The sequence below is a fragment of the Tamandua tetradactyla genome, chromosome 3 (assembly GCF_023851605.1).
Source record: "Tamandua tetradactyla isolate mTamTet1 chromosome 3, mTamTet1.pri, whole genome shotgun sequence".
NCBI lineage: Eukaryota > Metazoa > Chordata > Mammalia > Pilosa > Myrmecophagidae > Tamandua > Tamandua tetradactyla.
The window spans coordinates 104,031,415-104,051,117 of NC_135329.1; the positions used below are offsets into that span (position 1 = coordinate 104,031,415).

Sequence of the window (19,703 nt, forward strand, 5' to 3'; positions counted from 1 at the left end):
AGGCCTTGCCCCTGTGGATTCAATGTTGAGGCTGTGGATTAGCTGGTGGATATATCCCCACCAGAGATCCCTCAGGCTAGGCTGTCTCATGCAGGTCTTCCCATCGAAGAAAGATCAGGAGCTGAAGTCGGGAGGTGCTGATGAAAGGCAGGTTCCAGGGGTATTTTTTGGCCTTTGTTCAACTCCAGCAGAGAGTGTTCTCATGGGACTTTCTGTCCTACTGTCCTTCTCCAATGCATTTATTACTTCAGGAAAACTTAGAAATCTAGTCAGGGTGAGTGAGGCTGGGAGTTCTGATGAACAAGTTTGCACTGATGGGAGACTGAAGCAACAGTTTTGGCCTGGGTGAAGGAGTGAAGTCAGTGTCAGTTTTCCCTCTCTGACTTCCTCCCATGTCACATGGGGCACATCCTATATACTTTGATTTTGGCTCATTATACCTGTATATGAACTTGGGATACTGCATACTCTTCCCTAGGAGAATTTGGAAGCTAGCTCTTTATTTGGATAATAAAAAATACTGTTCCCAATTTGTCTTAGTTTTCCAGGATGCTTTGACAAATACTACACGACTGACTTAAACAATGGGAATTTACCGTCTCATGGTTTTGGAGATTGGAAGGCTTACTTCCTCCTGGGGCCGCTAGCATTCTGGTTGGCTGGCAATCCTTGGGTTCCTTGGCTTTTCTGTCATGTGATGATGTCCACTCCTTTCTTTCTGGGGTTCTGGCTTCTGACCTCTACCCTGTACCTTTATCTTTATAAGGCTTCCAGTAATAGTTAATCCTATTAGTTAATCCTGATTCAGTTCACCACACCTTCTGTAAAATATAAGGCCACACCTTATGTAAAAATAACACCAGAAAGGTCCTATTTACAATGGGTTCACAAAACCTACAGGAATGGGGTTAAGGTTAAGAACATGATTTTTTTTCCTTTTTCTTTTTTTCCTTTCTGAGGTCCAGACTCAATCTGCACATCATTAAAAGACTTTCAGGGAGTAATAAGAGTGGAACGTATTTCTTAGTGGGAATGGAGGGATTCAAAGCATCTGTTCTAGCTTGCCAGCTGCTGGAATGCAATGTACTAGAAAAAGAATGGCTTTTAAAATGGGGAATTTAATAAGTTGCTAGTTTACAGTTCTGAGCCCAAGAAAATGTCCCAATTAAAACAAGTCTATAGAAATGTCCAATCTAAGGCATCCAGGGAAAGATACCTTGGTTCAAGAAGGCAGATGAAGTTCAGGGTCTCTCTCTCAAGTGAGACGGCACATGGTGAACACAGTCAGGGCTTCTCTCTCGGCCAGAAGGGCACATGGTGAATACGGTGTCATCTACTAGCTTTGTCTCCTGGCTTACTGTTTCATGAAGCTCTGTGGGAGGCATTTTCCTTCTTCATCTCCAAAGGTCGCTGGCTGGTGGACTCTCTGCTTCGTGGTGCTGCAGCATTCTCTGCTCTCTCCAAATCCCTCTCTCCAAAATGTTTCCTCTTTTATAGAGCTTCAGAAACTAATCAAGACCCACTCAAATGGGTGGAGACATGTCATCCCCTAATCCAGTTTAACAACCATTCTTGACTAAATCACATCAACCAGGGAGATGATCTCATTACAGTTTCAAACATACGGTATTGAATAGAGATTATTCTACCTTTATGAAATGGGATTTATATTAAAACATGGCTTTTCTTAGGGGACATGCATCCTTTCAAACCAGCGCAAGCCTATTCCCTGGAATTCCTTCATCTAGAAGTGACATCTAGCTGTGCTCAGTGTTGATCAGAACTTCTTCAGTTGCATCAGGCAGAAATCAACCCTAACTATTTTAATTCAATGAAAGGCCTGCACAGGCTGGGTAAGTGGGAAGGATAGCATACATCTGGGTAGTGGATCCAGGACTGAATCCATGCTCTCAAGGCCACTGCTTTCTCTCTCTTCATTTCTAGGTGCCATGTAGCCTGGGTGTTGGCTTATGCTCTAGCACTCAGAAGTTGCCCATGTGGCAGCAAAGATGGCCACTGACAGCCCACCCCAGAGGCAGGAGGCCAGCTTTCCCCTTAGTTTTTACAGGGAAAGTTTCAAAGAGGCCTTGCTTGGCCCATCTTGGTCACACACTCATTTCTGAACCAATCTCTATAACTGGGAGGGGATGGGACATTGGCCCACTCTGAGTCACACGCCTACATGGTGGTGCAGGTGTAGAGGTAGTGGAAGGAACTGGAGGAAAATCATGCTAAGCATCCAAATTCCATGGCTATCTCAGCCTCCAATTTGTCTGCATGTGTCCAATAGCCAAACCCATGGTGAGGATGGGAGGCAACAATGGAACAGAAACCTGGGACAGAAGGAGGACAAGAAAGCATGATCCCAGAGTATGTACAGCCTGTGAAGGGGAAATTGCTCCTCTTCTTATCCTTGGGAGGCAGTAGTACGGAAGAGGAAAGCTGGGGAAGAACACCCCCATCATAGGCAGGGAGCCCATGCATCTCATCCTGCCAGCAGCTAGAGGGAGTGCCCAAGCGACGACCACAACCTCCAGTTCACAGTCCTCCTCTGCAAATGCAAATGGTGGTTCTGGACTCAACGGGGCTTGTCTGAAGTTCTACAGACAAGAGATTCTTGCTGAGACAGAGATTCTTGCTGCTAATGGTCTCAGGAAAAGGGGAGTGTGGGAAACAGGACAGAATAGAGGAAGAAACCAAGGAAAATGTAGGATCAGCTGACTTCCAGCCCCTGTAGCACAAATGACACCACAGAATTGTCTGGCCTCAAGACAAGGGATTAACTTGTCAGCCAGTCATTGGCTGGGGGCCACCCCCAGAGGGAGAGCAGCCATTGCTAGGCAAGATGGTTTCTGTTAGCTAAGGACTCAGAAGAAGGAAGTTGCTGTGAGCTGTTAGCTGTAAGTAGCCAACCCTTGAAGCACCTAGGGAGAGTACCCTGAGCCAGGCTGCAGCAGAACCGCCCACAGGGTGCTTGTGAGGTCATGTATTTAAAGTATCTGTCACATTGCCGGCCCACAGGAGGAAAGTCAATGCTGGCGGTTATCATCAGCATTAGTATTTTACCCCACCTTCAAAAGTAATAGTGAACATCGCACTACGAGTAATTCTCCGCTAGACACTGAACTCCGTAACATAGGCATGTATTGGCATCAAGAGTCTAGACAGACCTGGGCTCAAATCTTGTTCCAGCCCTGCCATGTACTAGTGAAGTGACCTTGGGTGAGGCATTTAACCCCTTTGAGTCTCAGAGTTCTAATCTGTAAAATGGGCTGCCTCCTGGGCTGCTGTGAAGATGATCAGAGGTCTTGCTTGGGATGCCCTCGATGCAGAGCTTGGAGCAGAGGCACTGCTGATTAGTTACTATTAGCTTCTACAGCTGGACTGTCTGAAACAGCACTTTAGCTGACAGACACACAGAGGTTATGAGAACACTCACTGGTAGCACAAAACATAGGAATAGGTATATGCATTACGATAAGGGCAAGGACAATTGTGTTTAAAGAAGCAAAACTGTTTTCAAAAAAGAGGATATGAAAGCTCAGCTGCAAGTAGCCTGAGCCCACTGTGAGGATGTGCATTATCCACCAAGACAGTGGTGGGGTGGTTTGCTCAGGGTACTTGGCCCTGCAGCAGCTCCTCCAGCCCATGCAGATCACTGCATGGAACCAAGGGGCCTCACCTTAACTCTCTCAAGGGTTAGTCAGCCTGAGGCCACTTCTAGCTTTTAATTTGGTTGATCAGCTTGCTCCTGAAAATTGCCAGAGTTGGTTTTCCTTTCTTCCTGCTTATAACCAAGAGAAAAGAGGTACAGAGTAATTTAGGCTCTGAAGTCAGACAAATGTGAGATCTTACCCTGGGCCCTGCACCCTGACCTCTGAGCGCCTGTGAACAAGTAATTTAGCTTCTCTCAGTTAATAGTAGAAAATAATATCTGCATTTAGGGTTATTACAGAGAATTAAATGAAATATCCGTAAAATCTTAAATCAGTAACTGCTCCCAAGTATTGTTGATATTGATATTTATTTATTCAACAAATATTTATTGATTGCCTGCTATGTGTCAGCACTGTTCCTGGTAGTGTGAAGACAATGGGAAAAAAAAAAAACCTAAAAACTCCATGAGGTTCTTATTCTTAAGGAGCTTACATTCAAGTGAAGAGAGACAGTTAATAAAGAAACAAGAAAAACTCCAAATGGTGGTTACTTGTTATGGTAGATTGAATTATGTACCCCAGCAAAGACAGTTTTGTAATATGAGTTCCTGTTGGTGTGAACTCATGTGTAAATACGACCTTCTGAAGATGTTATTTTTAGTTAAGTGCAGCCCAACTGAATCAGAATGGGACTTAATCTGCTTATAATGAAGTCCTTTATACGCAGAAGAAATTTGGATGCAGAGAGTCAGAGAAGGCCACCCAGGAAGAAACCAGAGGTCAGTGGAAACACGAAGAGCAGACACAGGAGAGTGAGATCACCACGTGGCGGGAGGCAGAAATGCAAGTCAGTGAATCCCAAGACTGCAGCGAGTCAGCAGCAGAATGCTACAGCCTTCGGGGAGAAAGCATGGTCTTACCAATGCCTCGATTTGGGACTTCTAACCTCTAAAACTGCAAGCTAATAACTGCTTGTGGTTTAATTTGTCCTAGCAGCGCTGGTAAACTATGATGAGTATTATGCAGGGAATTAAAAGAGGGTGATATGATAGAGAGTGACTGGATAGATCCTTCGGTCTAGCCTCTTCTTTAGAAAGGCCACTCTGAGGAAGTGATGTTCAGGCTGGAAGATCTGAAAGACAAAATAGCACCAGTGATGAGATGACCTGGGGAAAGCTCATTTCAAGTACTGGGAATAGGTCGTGCCAAGGCCCTGACATGGAAACAGGCTGAGTATTATGAGAATAAGCTCAATGTGTTTCAAGAACACAAAAATGGCCACGGTGGCTGATATGCAGTGTGAGATGGCGGTGGACTGGCGAGAAATGGGTTTGGAAGAGTAGGTGGGGCAAGGGGGTGAGGAGACCATCTTAATCTAAATGGGCTGGAAACACAACAAAAGGATTTTAGGCTAAGGAGAGACATAGTCTAAGATATGCTTTCAAGAGTTTTCTCAGGTAATTTCATCAAATATTTAAAGAAGAAATTATACCAATTTTTTACATAAACTATTTCAGAAAATCAAGGTGGAGGGAACACTTTCTAACTCGTTATATGTGGCTGGCATTATCTTAATGCCAAAGCCAGACAAAGACATCACAAGAAAATAAAATTATAGACCAAGATCTCCCATGAAAATAGACACAAAGGTCCATAACCAAATACCAGCAAACTGAATCTAGCAACAAATAAAAAGGATTGTACACCATGAACAAGTGGGATTTATTTCAGGAATATGAGATAAATAACATCTGAAAGTCAATTAATGTAATACACCATATTAAAAGAATAAGGAACAAAACCACACATGTTCATCTCAAGAGCTACCAGAAAAACACAAAACAAAACAGTTGACAAAATCCAACATCCATTCATGATCAAATCTCTCTATAAAATAGGAAAAAGAGGGAAATTGTTCAACCTGATAAAGGACAGCTATGAAAAACCTACTCCTAACTTCATTCTTGATATGACTTCTTTCCCCCATTTCTCCTATTCAAGATAGAATCGTTGGAGATTGCTCTCTGTAAATTGCATTTTTACAAGCTCCCTTAGATAAATCAGAAGCACTGTAAGGTTGAAAATTAATCTGTCAGGGACATAATTTTTTAAATGTTGCAATGCATGACATTTGTTCATTGATTCCTAGAAACATATTTAGGCCCTCTCCAGTGTTATTAGCATAGGTGTCCTGTCCTACTCACAGTCCTTTGGCTCTGAGAACACTAAAATCAAAAGTTCCTTAAGGGACTTCCAGCTTTCTCTATGCCCTCAATGTTTTCACAGTTAATTCTGTTTACCCAGAGTGATGACCACCACTCCAAAGAGAAGAGGAGAAAGGTTGACCAGTGCTCATGCCTGGGGTTTCCCAGGGTGTGCCCTCCTACCGGGGAATACTTTGAAGTGTCCTAACCACAGTTCTTTCATGAACTGCAGATATACATTGAATTCACAAGGGTTCCCACCGGACTTTCTAAGCTAGCCATCTCTTTTCTCTCTGGCTATACCCCCAACTCTTAAGATCATTGATTTAAGATTTGCGAAACCTGAGTTTACCACCTGACTGGCAGGGCACTTAGTGTATCTGTGACCCAATTAGCCTATCAGTAAAGAGAAACAAAGTCAGTGGTTATTTTTCCTTTTCTTAATACTTTAATTGAGAAATCTTCATAAACATATAGTCCATACATGGTGTACCATCAGTGGCTCACAATATCATCATATTAGTTGTGTATTCATCACCATGATCATTTTTAGAACATTTGCATCACTCCAGAGAAAGAAATGAAAAGAAAATAAAACCTCATACAACCTATACCTCTTATTCCCTCCCTCTCATTGATCACCAGTATTTTAATCTACCCAACTTTTTATCCTTTATCCTCCCGTTATTTATTTATATCCTTTTTTTTTTTACTCATTTGTCCATACCTCAATAAAAGGAGCATCAGACACAAGATTTTCACAATCACATGGTCACATTGTAAAAGCTATATCTTTGATTATCTTCAAGAATCAAGGCTACTAAAACACAACTCAACAGTTTCAGGTACTTCCCTCAAGCCTGTCTAATACATCAAAAGCTAAAAAGAGGTATCTATGTAATGCCTAAGAACTACTTCCAGGATAACCTCTCAACTCTGAAATCTCTCAGCCACTGAAATTTTATTTTGTCTTATTTCTCTCTTCCCCCTTTTGGTCAAGAAGGCTTTTTCGATCCCTTGATGCTGGGTCCCTGCTGATCCTGAGAGTCCCATGCCATGTTGCCAAAAAGATTTATACCCCTGGGAGTCATGTCCCATGCAGGGAGGAGGGCAGTGAGTTCAACTGCCGAGTTGGCTTAGAAAGAGAGACCATATCTCTCTCTTGAGCAACAAAAGAGGTTTTCTAGGGATGACCTTGGGCATAATTATAAGTAGGCTTAGTCTATCCTTTGCAGGAATAAGTTTCATAGGGGTGAACCCCAAGGTCAAGGGCTCAGCCTATTGGTTTGGTTGTCCCCACTGCTTGTGAGAATATCAGGGGTTCCCCAAATGGGGAAGTTGAATATTTCCTCCTTTCTCCCCAGTCCCCCAAGGAGACTTTACAAATACTTTTTTATTCTCTACCCAAATTATTCTGGGATATATCAGGGCATCACATTAACCTGTACAAACCAACAAAATGTCATGCCCTATTCAAGATTTCATGATGTTCAAATAAACTGACCACACAAGTCAAATTAGGTAATGTATGACCCAAAATGTAAATTTTATACCAAATAAACATCTTTTCCTTTGGTCTCACACAGAAGTTGAAGTTTTAAAATATGGACCACATCATCCTGTACTCTGTATTCTGATTTACCTTAGTCCTATCCAGATCAGCTTCATTCATATCTCTAGTTGATGTCTGATAACTTTTTCAACTTTTTTTTAAACAGTTCCTTTATGGGGTAGTGCTGACTTTCATAGCCTTGGAGCTCTAACTCTGTGTCTCAGGTGTCACATAAATACCCAAAGTTTCTTGGAATGAAGGACAGTGGTTCTTAGCACCCTGGCTACATGTTGGAATCACTGGGGGAGTTTACAATTGCTGATGCCCAGGCTACACCCTAGACAAATTACATCAGGGAATCTCTGGGTGGTGGGCTCAGGTGTCACTCTTCTAGGAAAATCCCTGTGTGAATCAAATGTGCAGACAAAACTTAGAACCATCAACCTCAGTAACTATTAGGATCCTTAAACTCTTTCTCTGATCTGTCTTTTCTTTGGCTCCTATAATTCCCACCTATGATATCTCCAATGCAAGAATGACCAGGTAAAACATGTTAGTCAGGGAGTCTTGGAAGGTGTGTTCTTGAGTGGGTAGGCAAAACCAACCTCCCTGGGTTATATGTAAGACCCTGCCTTTAATGCCTCTTAAAATAAGAAAAACCACCACTTTATGGACAGTAGGGGTTATATCTACTAAAGGCATTGCCCATAAGCCTTCAAAATCTACAGAAAGATAATGATGGTTTTTTTTTTCATCCTTTGTCTCTGCCAACTGGAATGAGTGAAAAAGAGGGCAGTGTTGCTTTCACAAAGCAGACTATTTTTAAACATGAATCTGACTTTTTGGAATCAGGTGTCAACATTAGGTAACAGAATCCTGGGAAATTTGTATGAAGCTAAATTGTTTGGAAACCTCTAAACATCTTAGTTTTCTATGGATTTAGAAATTGCTCATTACTCTATATAGTATATATTATTTCTAAACCTGTGAAACAAATACTTTGAAGACAATAAGAATGTTTAAAATCTTTAAATTGCCATCTTCCATTTTAGCTGTGGCAATTCTAACCCCCACCATGTTTCAAAACCTGAGCCATCCCTGACTTTGCTCTTTCACACTTCTATGCCTAATCCATTTGCTCATCCTTTCAGCAACACCTTCATATTATAAGCCTAACTGACCTTCCCTCGCCACCCTTGTCTAAGCCACTGTCATGTTTCCTGGATCTGAGTCACACACATTTGTTACATAACTTTGGGAAAGACCCAAAAAAGGAGGTTGGCCTAGCTAATCTCAGGAACCGCTGCTAGTCCTAAAATTCTAGATTCTAACCAGTAGAAGACAGTGGACATTTGCTAAGTGCTCACTATGTACCAGGTACTCAACTTGTGTGATCCCTAGTGCTGACATGAACCCAATGAGGCAGGTACTATTAACCCCCTGTCCTGGTTTGAACGGATTTATGTACCCTAGAAAAGCCATGTTTTAATCCTAATCAATCTTGTGGGAACAACCATTTCTTCTAATCCCTATTCAGTACTGTAGGTTGGAAACTTGATTAGTTTATCTCCATGGAGATGTGACTCAACCAATTGTGGGTATTAACTTTTGAATAGAGGAAGATGTGACTCCACTCATTCCAGGTGAGTCTGATTATTTTACTGGAATCCTTTAAGAGGAAGCATTTCGGAGAAAGCTTGAGATTCCAAGAGCAGACCCACAGCAGATCCATGAGACACAGAGTCCATGGAAATGAAGAAGAAAATGCCCCTGGGGGAGATTCATGAAGCAAGAGGCCCGAGAGAAAGCCAGCAGACATTACCATGTTTGCCATGTGTCTCTCCAGCTGAGAGTGAAACCCTGAACTTCATCGGACTTTCTTGAATGAAGGTAACCTCTTGTTGGTGCCTTAATTTGGACATTTTTATAGACTTGCTTTAATTGGAACATTTTCATGGCCTTAGAACTGTAAAATAGCAACTTATTAAATTCCTTTTTTTTTTTAACCTTTTTTACTATGTACAACATATATACAAACCAAAGAAACAAAAAAGCAATCATTTTCAAAGAACTCTTCAACAAGCAGTTACAGGACAGAACCAGAGGTTGTCATGGGCTACCATACGATCCTCTACAGATTTTTCTTTCTAGCTGCTCCAGAATATAGATGGCTAGAAGGCTTAAATATTTTTTCATCGCCACAATTGATAAAGAAATATTTTTTCTCTCTTTTTTGTGAAAAATAACATGTAGACAAAAGAGTAATAAATTTCAAAGCACAGCACCACAATTAGTTGTAGAACAAATGAATATAATTGCTGAATTGTTAAATTGATATTTCTTTTGGTCTCCAGTATCTTAGAGCAGCTAGAAGTAATAACCTAAGATTGTGGAATTGTAACCCATGTCAAACTCTGAAATATGTTCTAAATTCCTCTTTTTAAAAGCCATTTCATTCCTGGTATATCACATTCCGGCAGCCTGCAAACTCGAACACCCCCCTTTGAAGAGAAGAGGGACAGACACTGCTGGCTGCCCATCCAGCATCCACTCGCTCAGGCCTCCTTGTTAATATGATTTTGTTGGGGGTGACAGGAAGCCCAGCCCCTCGTGAGTCAGTGAGTAAAAATGACTCAAGGTCAGTGTTGGCAACCTTACTCCATTTCACCCATCATTGGTACAGCGTGGGCATGAAAGGCAAAGGAAAGCTTGTTGGAGACTCCTGGGAAAGGTCTCTGCCCCTGTTGCTTCCTACTTTGGATGTTATTGGGTGAGGGGATAAGGCTGGGGGCTTTGCCAGCCTTCCAGCAATCATCCGTAGGGATACGTCTGAGGATGGAAGGAGAAAACGAGAGAAATTTGGTTCTTGATAGTCTCATTAAGCCACTGAACTACTTGGTACTGCTTACCTCTGGGTTTGTGAACCATATATGTCCTTATGAATTATGCCAAGCTGATCAGGAATCCTAAAGCATCCTGGTACATGAAGTAATTTGCCTAAGGACACATGGTAAGGAAGGAACCACACAGGCTATGGAGCCATGTGTGTTGATCTGTCTGTCTGCCTGCAAAGCCTAAGTGGGCAGGCTCTTGCTCTGTCCAGTTCCTCATGTAATTCCAACTCCACAACTCTGAATTTCAGTGAAATGGAGAGTGAAAGAAAGGCAAATGAAGACAAGTTTACATTATTATGTTAAGAAGCTTGCTGAGAAGAGAGAATAAATGGTAGCTAAAGAAGGACAGAGAAGGAAAAGAAATTTTTGTTATCATTGCTAACATGATACTAGGGGAGAAAGAGCTGGTAGAGAAGTAGGGTTTTCACATCAGTGCTACCCATTGCTAACTCCAGGTGGCATCATTTATATCATATTCCATGTGAATGGTACCCCCTATACTTGGGCAATGCAATGGCCCAGTTGCATATAAAGAGTCATAACTGATGAAAAGTCTGAGAGAAAGATAGGCAGGGATGGATTTGGAGCATAGGTTGGCTTTAATTTGGGGTGCTCATCCCCTGAGATAGAGAGGTGGAAATATAAGGATAGAGTGGGAGGTAGGAATTAGGACAGTTTTTGCCCAATGGCCTAATTTTTTTGGTCATGTAGGAGATGAAACCATCCAACCATGAGAAAGCCAGGGCTATATGAGGGGCTAAAGGAAAGTGATAAGAGTTTGGAGGGGGAAAGAGACTTGAGCAAAGATAATTCAAAGAATGTTACTAAGTCACATGGGACATTCTAGAGATCACAGACCTGGGTTTGGCACTAACAAAGGATTTTGGGAGATCTTAGAATCAAAGGGAAAAGAAGAGAGCTGGGAAGTGAAGTGGGGAGACCAGTGAAAGCTGGAAGGGTATCTTTCATGTGAAGTTTCCAATTTTCAAATGGCTAGAAAATTTGTGTTTTTTTCAACATTTAACATTGTGAAATATAACATATACACAAAGGAAAGAAGAAAAAGTGCACTTCAACAAGTAGTTACAGAACAGATTTCAGGGTTTGTTATCGGTTACGATTTTACTACTTCAGACATTTTCTTCTAGCTGCTCCAAAACACTGGAGGCTAAAAGAAATATCAATATAGTGATTCAGCAGTCATACTCATTTGTTAAATCCTATTTTCTCTGTTATTACTCTTCCTTCTCTATTGATTCTTCTCCCAATCTATAGGGATCTTTAGGTAATGCCCATTCTCATGTTGAGAAGGGGGGTGGACACTAAAGGATAGGGGGATGCAATTAGTTCATGATCTTGGAGAAGCTGGTGTCTCTGGGTTTCAGGATTCATCTGGCCTAGGAGCCCTCTGGAAATTATAGGTTCCAGGAAAGCAAAGTTAGTGCATGAAATATTTATAGAGTCTCAGTTCAAGCCCTAAGTATGCTTTGTATTTTTTATTTATTTATTTTTGCATGAGCAGGTTCCAGGAAGCGAACTCAGGTCTCCGATTTGGCAGGCAAGAATTCTTGCCACTGAGCCATGGTTGCACTGCCCAGCCCTAGGTGTTCTCAAGAGTTAAGAGGAGTGATGTTTGTTGGGGTTTAGCAAACCATGCAATTAGCACTATCTAACTGAAACTTACATGAGTAGCCTCCAGAATAGACTCTTGACTCTATTTTATTTCTCTTATTCACTGATGCCTTATTTTATTACACTTCTTTCCCCACTCTATTCAGGAAGGCATGGTTGATCCCATGGTGCCAGGGCCAGAGTCAACCATGGGAATCATGACCCATATTTTCAGGGAGACTTTCAACCCTGAATGTCATGTCCCATGTAGTGGGGAGGGTAATGATTTTCCTTGCAGAGTTGGGCTTAGAGAGAGAGAGGCCACATCTGAGGAACAAAGAGGTTTCCTGGAAGCAACTCTTATACCTCATAATAGTTAGTCTTACCTTCTCTACCACAGAAATAAGTTTCATAAGGGCAAGCCTCAAAATCAAGGGGTTGGCCTATTTTCTTGGGAGTCCCCAATGTTTGAGAATGTACCTGGGGTTTCCCAGATGGGAAAGTTTAATAGCTTCTTTTTTTTTTTTTTTCCATTCAGACCCTCAAGGGACTCTATCAATACTTTTTAATTATCAGTCCACCATAGTCTAAGATGTATCCGGGTATTACATTAAATTATACAGTGTTATGCAGCCTTTTTTCCATTCTTTACTCCAGAAGTTTGGGTTGTTTATATGAGCTATCCAGACAGGTTGATTCTGAGTGTGTATTACAGAAAATTTAGGTTTTAGACACAATAAACCTCTTTGCCTCTGGTCTCATATAGTAGGTGGAGTTCTAGAGTACATACACTATCATCTTTTACCCTATATTCTGATTTGTCTTACTCCTAAACAGACTGGCTTCATTTTTTGCTTTTTTAATTCATTTTATTTTTTTATTTTTGCATGGGCAAGCACCGGGGATCGAACCCGGGTCTCCAGCATGGCAGGCGAGAACTCTGCTGAGCCACCGTGGCCCACCCCTGAGCCACCGTGGCCCACCCTGCTTCATTTTTATCTCTAATTGAGGCCTTACAAATTTGTTTTTAAGTGAGTTGTCTGAATTCAGTAAGCATCATTCCATTGGAGCTGTAGAGGTTTGGTTCCCCAGCCAGTAACCCTCCAAAATCTGTAGTCATGAGTTAATGCTGCATCAATATGGCAATGTCACCTCCCAGTATTACTGGTTAGAACCTTTGTATTGGAAAATATATGATAAGTTACAGATCAGCAGACTAGGGACACCTCTTCCCAACCACACATCTCAGAGACTCCCCCAGTGCCAGCCTTCAGTGTCAGGTCCTCCAGCAAGTCCAAGGCTTCTGTGCTCATCAAGCTTGTTAATTCCATTCACTGAACCAGGCACTGGATAAGCACATATCTGTCAAGAGACCAAGTGCCCCCCCATCACCAGAAGTTCTGAATTCCATGCTAATGGTAGGCACCATTGGCTTGGGGGAGAACAGTGTTAGAGAAGGAAAGATTCCTTGACAAGTATCCTTTTGATGAGAAGCCATTTCTACATCATAACACTGGATCATTGAAAAGGTTCAGACTTTGATGCAGCACTTCTATTTCTAGGAATTTATCTGGTTGAAATATCTGCACATGCATATAAAGTAAATGCTCAAAGCTATTCACTGCAGCATCATTTGTTATTTAGAAAAACTGGAAACAGTACAAATATCCATCAAAGGGGAGCTGAGTAAATTAATTAGTGTCCCTGCCAGCCCCCAATACAGTGGGCCACCATGTGACCTTTTAAAAGAATGGTAGATCTACAGGTATTGACATGGTAATCTGTCCATGATATATGATGGATGAAAAAAAGAGGGTTAACGACAGAATATATACTTTATTAACACAATATTCACATTAAAATATAGATGTGTATGTATGAATACAATGGGTTTATTTAAAAACATCTGGTACCTTCTTCCGGGTCAAGATGGCGGCTTAACAACATGCGCATTTTAGTTTGTCCTCCAGAACAACTACTAAATGACCAGAAACAGTACAGGACAGCTCCTGGGGCCATGTCAGTGACCAGACACACAGCGTACCCAAGTCTGGACCAGCTGAACTGGCTGCGAGCACCCCCCAGAACCATGAGTTCCTAAAGCTGCGGCGGCCAGCACCCCTCCCCCACAGGCCGCTTCCCAGAGGGGAAAGGAAAGGACTTTACCAGCAGGAGGGACTGGGCACAATCAAATGCCAATTGTGGAACTAATTTACAAATTCTGACTACTAAAAATAGGCCCCAGCTTAGGTGAACCTGATCAAAGCGGAGGTTGCTCATTTTTGCCCCGGCGCCAAAGGGGCAGGACTGACAGAAAAAGGGGGAAAAAAAAAGAAGGAAACAGAGGTTTTTGTGGCTGTGTATCTACAAAGGCTTGACTGCCTCTGGATACAACGGCAGGACTTTTCAGGCTGCAACTGCCCCAGGCATAGGCAGAAGTGAGCTCTTTTGGGGGCTTGTCTGGAGCCTGTGCCTTCCCCAGGGGAGGGGTGAAGCCCAACTCAGGTGGAATCCCTCCCTCAAGGAATTCAGACCCCAGGGCTTGGTAATTTGAAGCCATTAAAAACAGCCTACAACCTCAACTCTGTCTCCACCACACCCCCAGCAGGGAGAGTCTGCCAAAGTTAAAGGTACTGCATCATCTTATGCTGGTGGGACCTGCAGTCAGACAAGCACCACACACAGGGCAGGATAAGAAAAACAGAGTCCAGAGACTTCACAGGAAAGTCTTTCAACGTGCTGGGTCTCACGCTCAGGTAAAACCGACAGAGGCGACTCTTTCCTCCTGAAAAGAGGCCAGTTTGGTCTGGGAAAATCTGGCTGGGGTCTATAATATCTAAGTAGACCCTCCTAAGTGTGTGTGTGTGGGGGGGAGGCACCACACAAGCAGCGCAAGAAACAAGAAAACAAGAACTGAAAAATTCTCCTCTGTTAAACAAAACTTAAGCTAAAGGTCCAGATAAAGCTGAACGGAATGTCAAAGAACAGATAGACAAAAAATTCATCCATCAAGAAAACCCTAGATAAAAGAAGTGAAAGCAATCTCCAGAATAAACTAATTAAGATAATTAAATGCCTAGTCGCCAGCAAAAAATAACAAATCACACTAGGAAAATTGAAGATATGGCCCAGTCAAAGGAACAAACCAACAATTCAAATGACATACAGGAGCTGAAACAATTAATTCAGAATGTACGAACAGACATGGAAACCTCATCAAAAACCAAATCAATAAATTGAGGGAGGATATAAAGAAGGAAGGAAAGAACAAAAAGAAGAAACTGAAAGTCTGAAAAAACAAATCACAGAACTTATGGGAATGAAAGACACAGTAGAAGAGATGAAAAAAACAATGGAAACCTACAATGGTAGATTTCGAGAGACAGAACATAGGATTTCAAAACTGGAGGACGGAACATCTGAAATCCGACAAGAAACAGAAACTATAGGGAAAAAATGGAAAAATATGAGCAGGGACTCAGGGAATTGAAAGACAATGTGGTCAAAGAGAAAGAGAGGATCTTGAAAGCAGCAAGAGAAAAGCAATCCATCACATACAAGGGAAGCCCAATAAGACTATGCACTGATCTCTCAGCAGAAACCATGGAGGCGAGAAGACAGTGGGATAACATATTTAAATTATTAAAAGAGAGAAACTGCCAACCAAGAATTCTATATCCAGCAAAACTGTCCTTCAAAAATGAGGGAGAAATTAAAACATTTTCAGACAAAAAAATCACTGAGAGAATTTGTGACCAAGAGACCAGCTCTGCAAGAAATACTAAAGGGAACACTAGAGACAGATATGAAGACAGAAGAGAGAGGTGTGGAGAAGAGTGTAGAAAGGAAGACTATGAGTAAAGGTAAAAAGAAGGAAAATTAGATATGACATATAAAATCCAGAAGGCAAAATAGTAGAAGAAAGTACTACCCATGCAGTAATAACACTGAGTGTTAATGGATTAAACACTCCAAACAAAAGACATAGTCTGGCAGAATGGATTAAAAAACAGGACCCATCTATATGCTGTGTCTACTCAAATGACATGAGGCCAAGGACACAAATGGACATTTACACACCAATGTTTATAGCAGCATTATTAACAATTACCAAGAGATGCAAACAGCCAAAATGTCCATCAACAGACAGTTGGCTAAACAAACTGTGACATTTACATAAGATGGAATATTATGCAGCTGTAAGACAGAATAAAGTTATGAAGTATGTAACAACATGAATGGCCCTTAAGGACATTATGCTGAGTGTGATTAGCCAGAAACAAAAGGACAAATACTGTATGGTCTCACTGATATGAACTGACATTAGTGAAGAAACTTGGAATATTTCCTTGGTAACAGAGACCATCAGGAGATAGAAAGAGGGTGAGATATTGGGTAATTGGAGCTGAAGGGATACAGATTGTGCAACAGGACTGAATATAAAAACTCAGAAATGGACAGCACAATACTACCTAACTGTAATGTAATTATGTTAAAACATTGAATGAAGCTGCATGTGAGAATGATAGAGGGAGGAGGGCTAGGGACATAAATGAAATCAGAAAGAAAGATAGATGGTAAAGATCGAGATGGCATAATCTAGGGATGCCTAGAGTGTATAATAATAGTGAAATGTACAATGTACAATGTACAATTTTTAAAAATGTTTTTGCATGAGGAAGAACAAAGGAATGTCATTACTGCAGGGTGCTGAAAATAGATGATAATTAATATTTTAAAATGTCACCTTATGTGTGAGACTAAAGCAAAATATGTTTATTTGTTACAAAATTTATATTTTGACTAGAGCATTTCCTAATATAACTCATGTAGATAGTTTGATTGAATGTCATAAGTACTTGGAATCTCAGGTAGGACATGGGATTTTGTTGGTTTGTCCAGAGTGATGCCCCGATGAATCCCAGAGTGATTTGATCAGTGACTGGAAAAGTATTCGCAAGCCCCCTTTGGGAAATGGTGAGAGTGGGGAGAAATTCAACTTTCCCAAGTTGAATTCTTGATATTCTCACAAGCAGTGTGGACAACCAAAGCTATAGGCTGAGCCCCAGTCTTGGGGTTTGTTCATATGAAACTTAACCCCACAAAGGATAGGTCAAGTCTACTTAGAATTTAGGCCTAATTAAACAAGAACACATAACAATCATAAATATTTATGCACTGAACCAGAATGCCCCAAAATACGTGAGGAATACACTGCAAACACTGAAAAGGGAAATAGACTCATATACCATAATAGTTGGAGACTTCAATTCACCACTCTCATCAATGGACAGAACATCAAGACAGAGGATCAGTAAAGAAATAGAGAATCTGAATATTCCTATAAATGAGCTAGACTTAACAGACATTTATAGGACATTACATCCCACAACAGCAGGATACACCTTTTTCTCAAGTGCTCATGGATCATTCTCAAAGATAGACCATATGCTGGGTCACAAAGCAAGTCTTAACAAATTTAAAAAGATTGAAATCATACACAACACTTTCTCGGATGATAAAGGAATGAAGTTGGAAATCAATAATAGGAGGAGTGCCAGAAAATTCACAAATACGTGGAGGCTCAACAACACACTCCTAAACAACGAGTGGGTCAAAGAAGAAATTGCTAGAGAAATTAGCAAATACCTCGAGGCAAATGAAAATGAAGACACAACATATCAAAACTTATGGGACGCAGCAAACAAAGGCAGTGCTAAGAGGGAAATTTATTGCCCTAAATGCCTATATCAGAAAAGAAGAAAAGGCAAAAATGCAGGAATTAACTGACCACTTGGAAGAACTGGAGAAAGAACAGCAAACTAATCCCAAAGCAAGCAAAAGGAAAGAAATAACAAAGATTAGAGCAGAAATAAATGAAATTGAAAACATGAAAACAATAGAGAAAATCAATAAGACCAGAAGTTGGTTCTATGAGAAAATCAATAAGATTGATGGGCCCTTAGCAAGATTGACAAAAAGAAGAAGAGAGAGGATGCAAATAAATAAGATTAGAAATGGAAGAGGAGACATAACTACTGACCTCACAGAAATAAAGGAGGTAATAACAGGATACTATGAACAACTTTACGCTAATAAATACAACAATTTAGAGGAAATGGACGGGTTCCTGGAAAGACATGAACAACCAACTTTGACTCAAGAAGACATAGATGACCTCAACAAACCAATCACAAGTAAAGAGATTGAATTAGTTATTCAAAAGCTCCCTAAAAAGAAAAGTCCAGGACCAGACGGCTTCACATGTGAATTCTATCAAACATTCCAGAAAGAATTAGTACCTACTCTCCTCAAACTCTTCAAAAAAATCGAAGCAGAGGGAAAACTACGTAATTCATTCTATGAAGCCAACATCACCCTCATACCAAAACCAGGCAAAGATATTACAAAAAAAGAAAACTACAGGCCAATCTCTCTAATCAATATAGATGCAAAAATCCTCAATAAAATTCTAGCAAATCGTATCCAACAACACATTAAAAGAATTATACATCATGACCAAGTAGGATTCATCCCAGGTATGCAAGGATGGTTCAACATAAGAAAATCAATTAATGTAATACACCCTATCAACAAATCAAAGCAGAAAATCACATGATCATCTCAATTGATGCAGAGAAGGCATTTGACAAGATTCAACATCCTTTCCTGTTGAAAACACTTCAAAGGATAGGAATACAAGGGAACTTCCTTAAAATGATAGAGGGAATATATGAAAAACCCACAGCTAATATCATCCTAATGGGGAAAAATTGAAAACTTTCCCCCTAAGATCAGGAACAAGACAAGGATGTCCACTATCACCACTATTATTCAACACTGTGTTGGAGGTTCTAGCCAGAGCAATTAGACAAGAAAAAGAAATACAAGGCATCAAAATTGGAAAGGAAGAAGTAAAACTATCACTGTTTGCAGACGATATGATACTATACGTCGAAAACCTGGAAAAATCCACAACAAAACTACTAGAGCTAATAAATGAGTACAGCAAAGTAGCAGGCTACAAGATCAACATTCAAAAATCTGTAGCTTTTCTATACACTAGCAATGAACAAGCGAAGGGGGAAATCAAGAAACGAATCCCATTTACAATTGCAACTAAAAGAATAAAATACCTAGGAATAAATTTAACTAAAGAGACAAAAAACCTATATAAAGAAAACTACAAAAAACTGTTAAAAGAAATCACAGAAGACCTAAATAGATGGAAGGGCATACTGTGTTCATGGATTGGAAGACTAAATATAGTTAAGATGTCAATCCTACCTAAATTGATTTACAGATTCAATGCAATACCAATCAAAATCCCAACAACTTATTTTTCAGAAATAGAAAAACCAATAAGCAAATTTATCTGGAAGGGCAGGGTACCCCGAATTGCTAAAAACATCTTGAGGAAAAAAAACGAAGCTGGAGGTCTCGCGATGCCGGACTTTAAGGCATATTATGAAGCCACAGTGGTCAAAACAGCATGGTATTGGCATAAAGATAGATATATCGACCAATGGAATCGAATAGAGTGCTCAGATATAGACCCTCTCATCTATGGACATTTGATCTTTGATAAGGCAGTCAAGCCAACTCACCTGGGACAGAACAGTCTCTTCAATAAATGGTGCTTAGAGAATTGGATATCCATATGCAAAAGAATGAAAGAAGACCCATATCTCACACCCTACACAAAAGTTAACTCAAAATGGATCAAAGATCTAAACATTAGGTCTAAGACCATAAAACAGTTAGAGGAAAATGTAGGGAGATATCT

At 40.7% G+C, this 19,703-nt stretch overlaps 1 protein-coding gene across 1 annotated transcript in view; it reads right to left on the bottom strand.

Annotated features, from left to right (window-relative positions):
• Positions 1 to 4,073: 4,073 nt before the first annotated feature.
• Positions 4,074 to 19,703, bottom strand: part of LOC143677567 (uncharacterized) — a 100,395-nt gene continuing 84,765 nt past the window's right edge. Inside the window, exon 6 of the mRNA XM_077153639.1 lies at positions 4,074 to 4,788. The gene's annotated coding sequence lies outside the window, so the exon portion shown is untranslated. The remainder of the gene's footprint in view (positions 4,789 to 19,703) is intronic.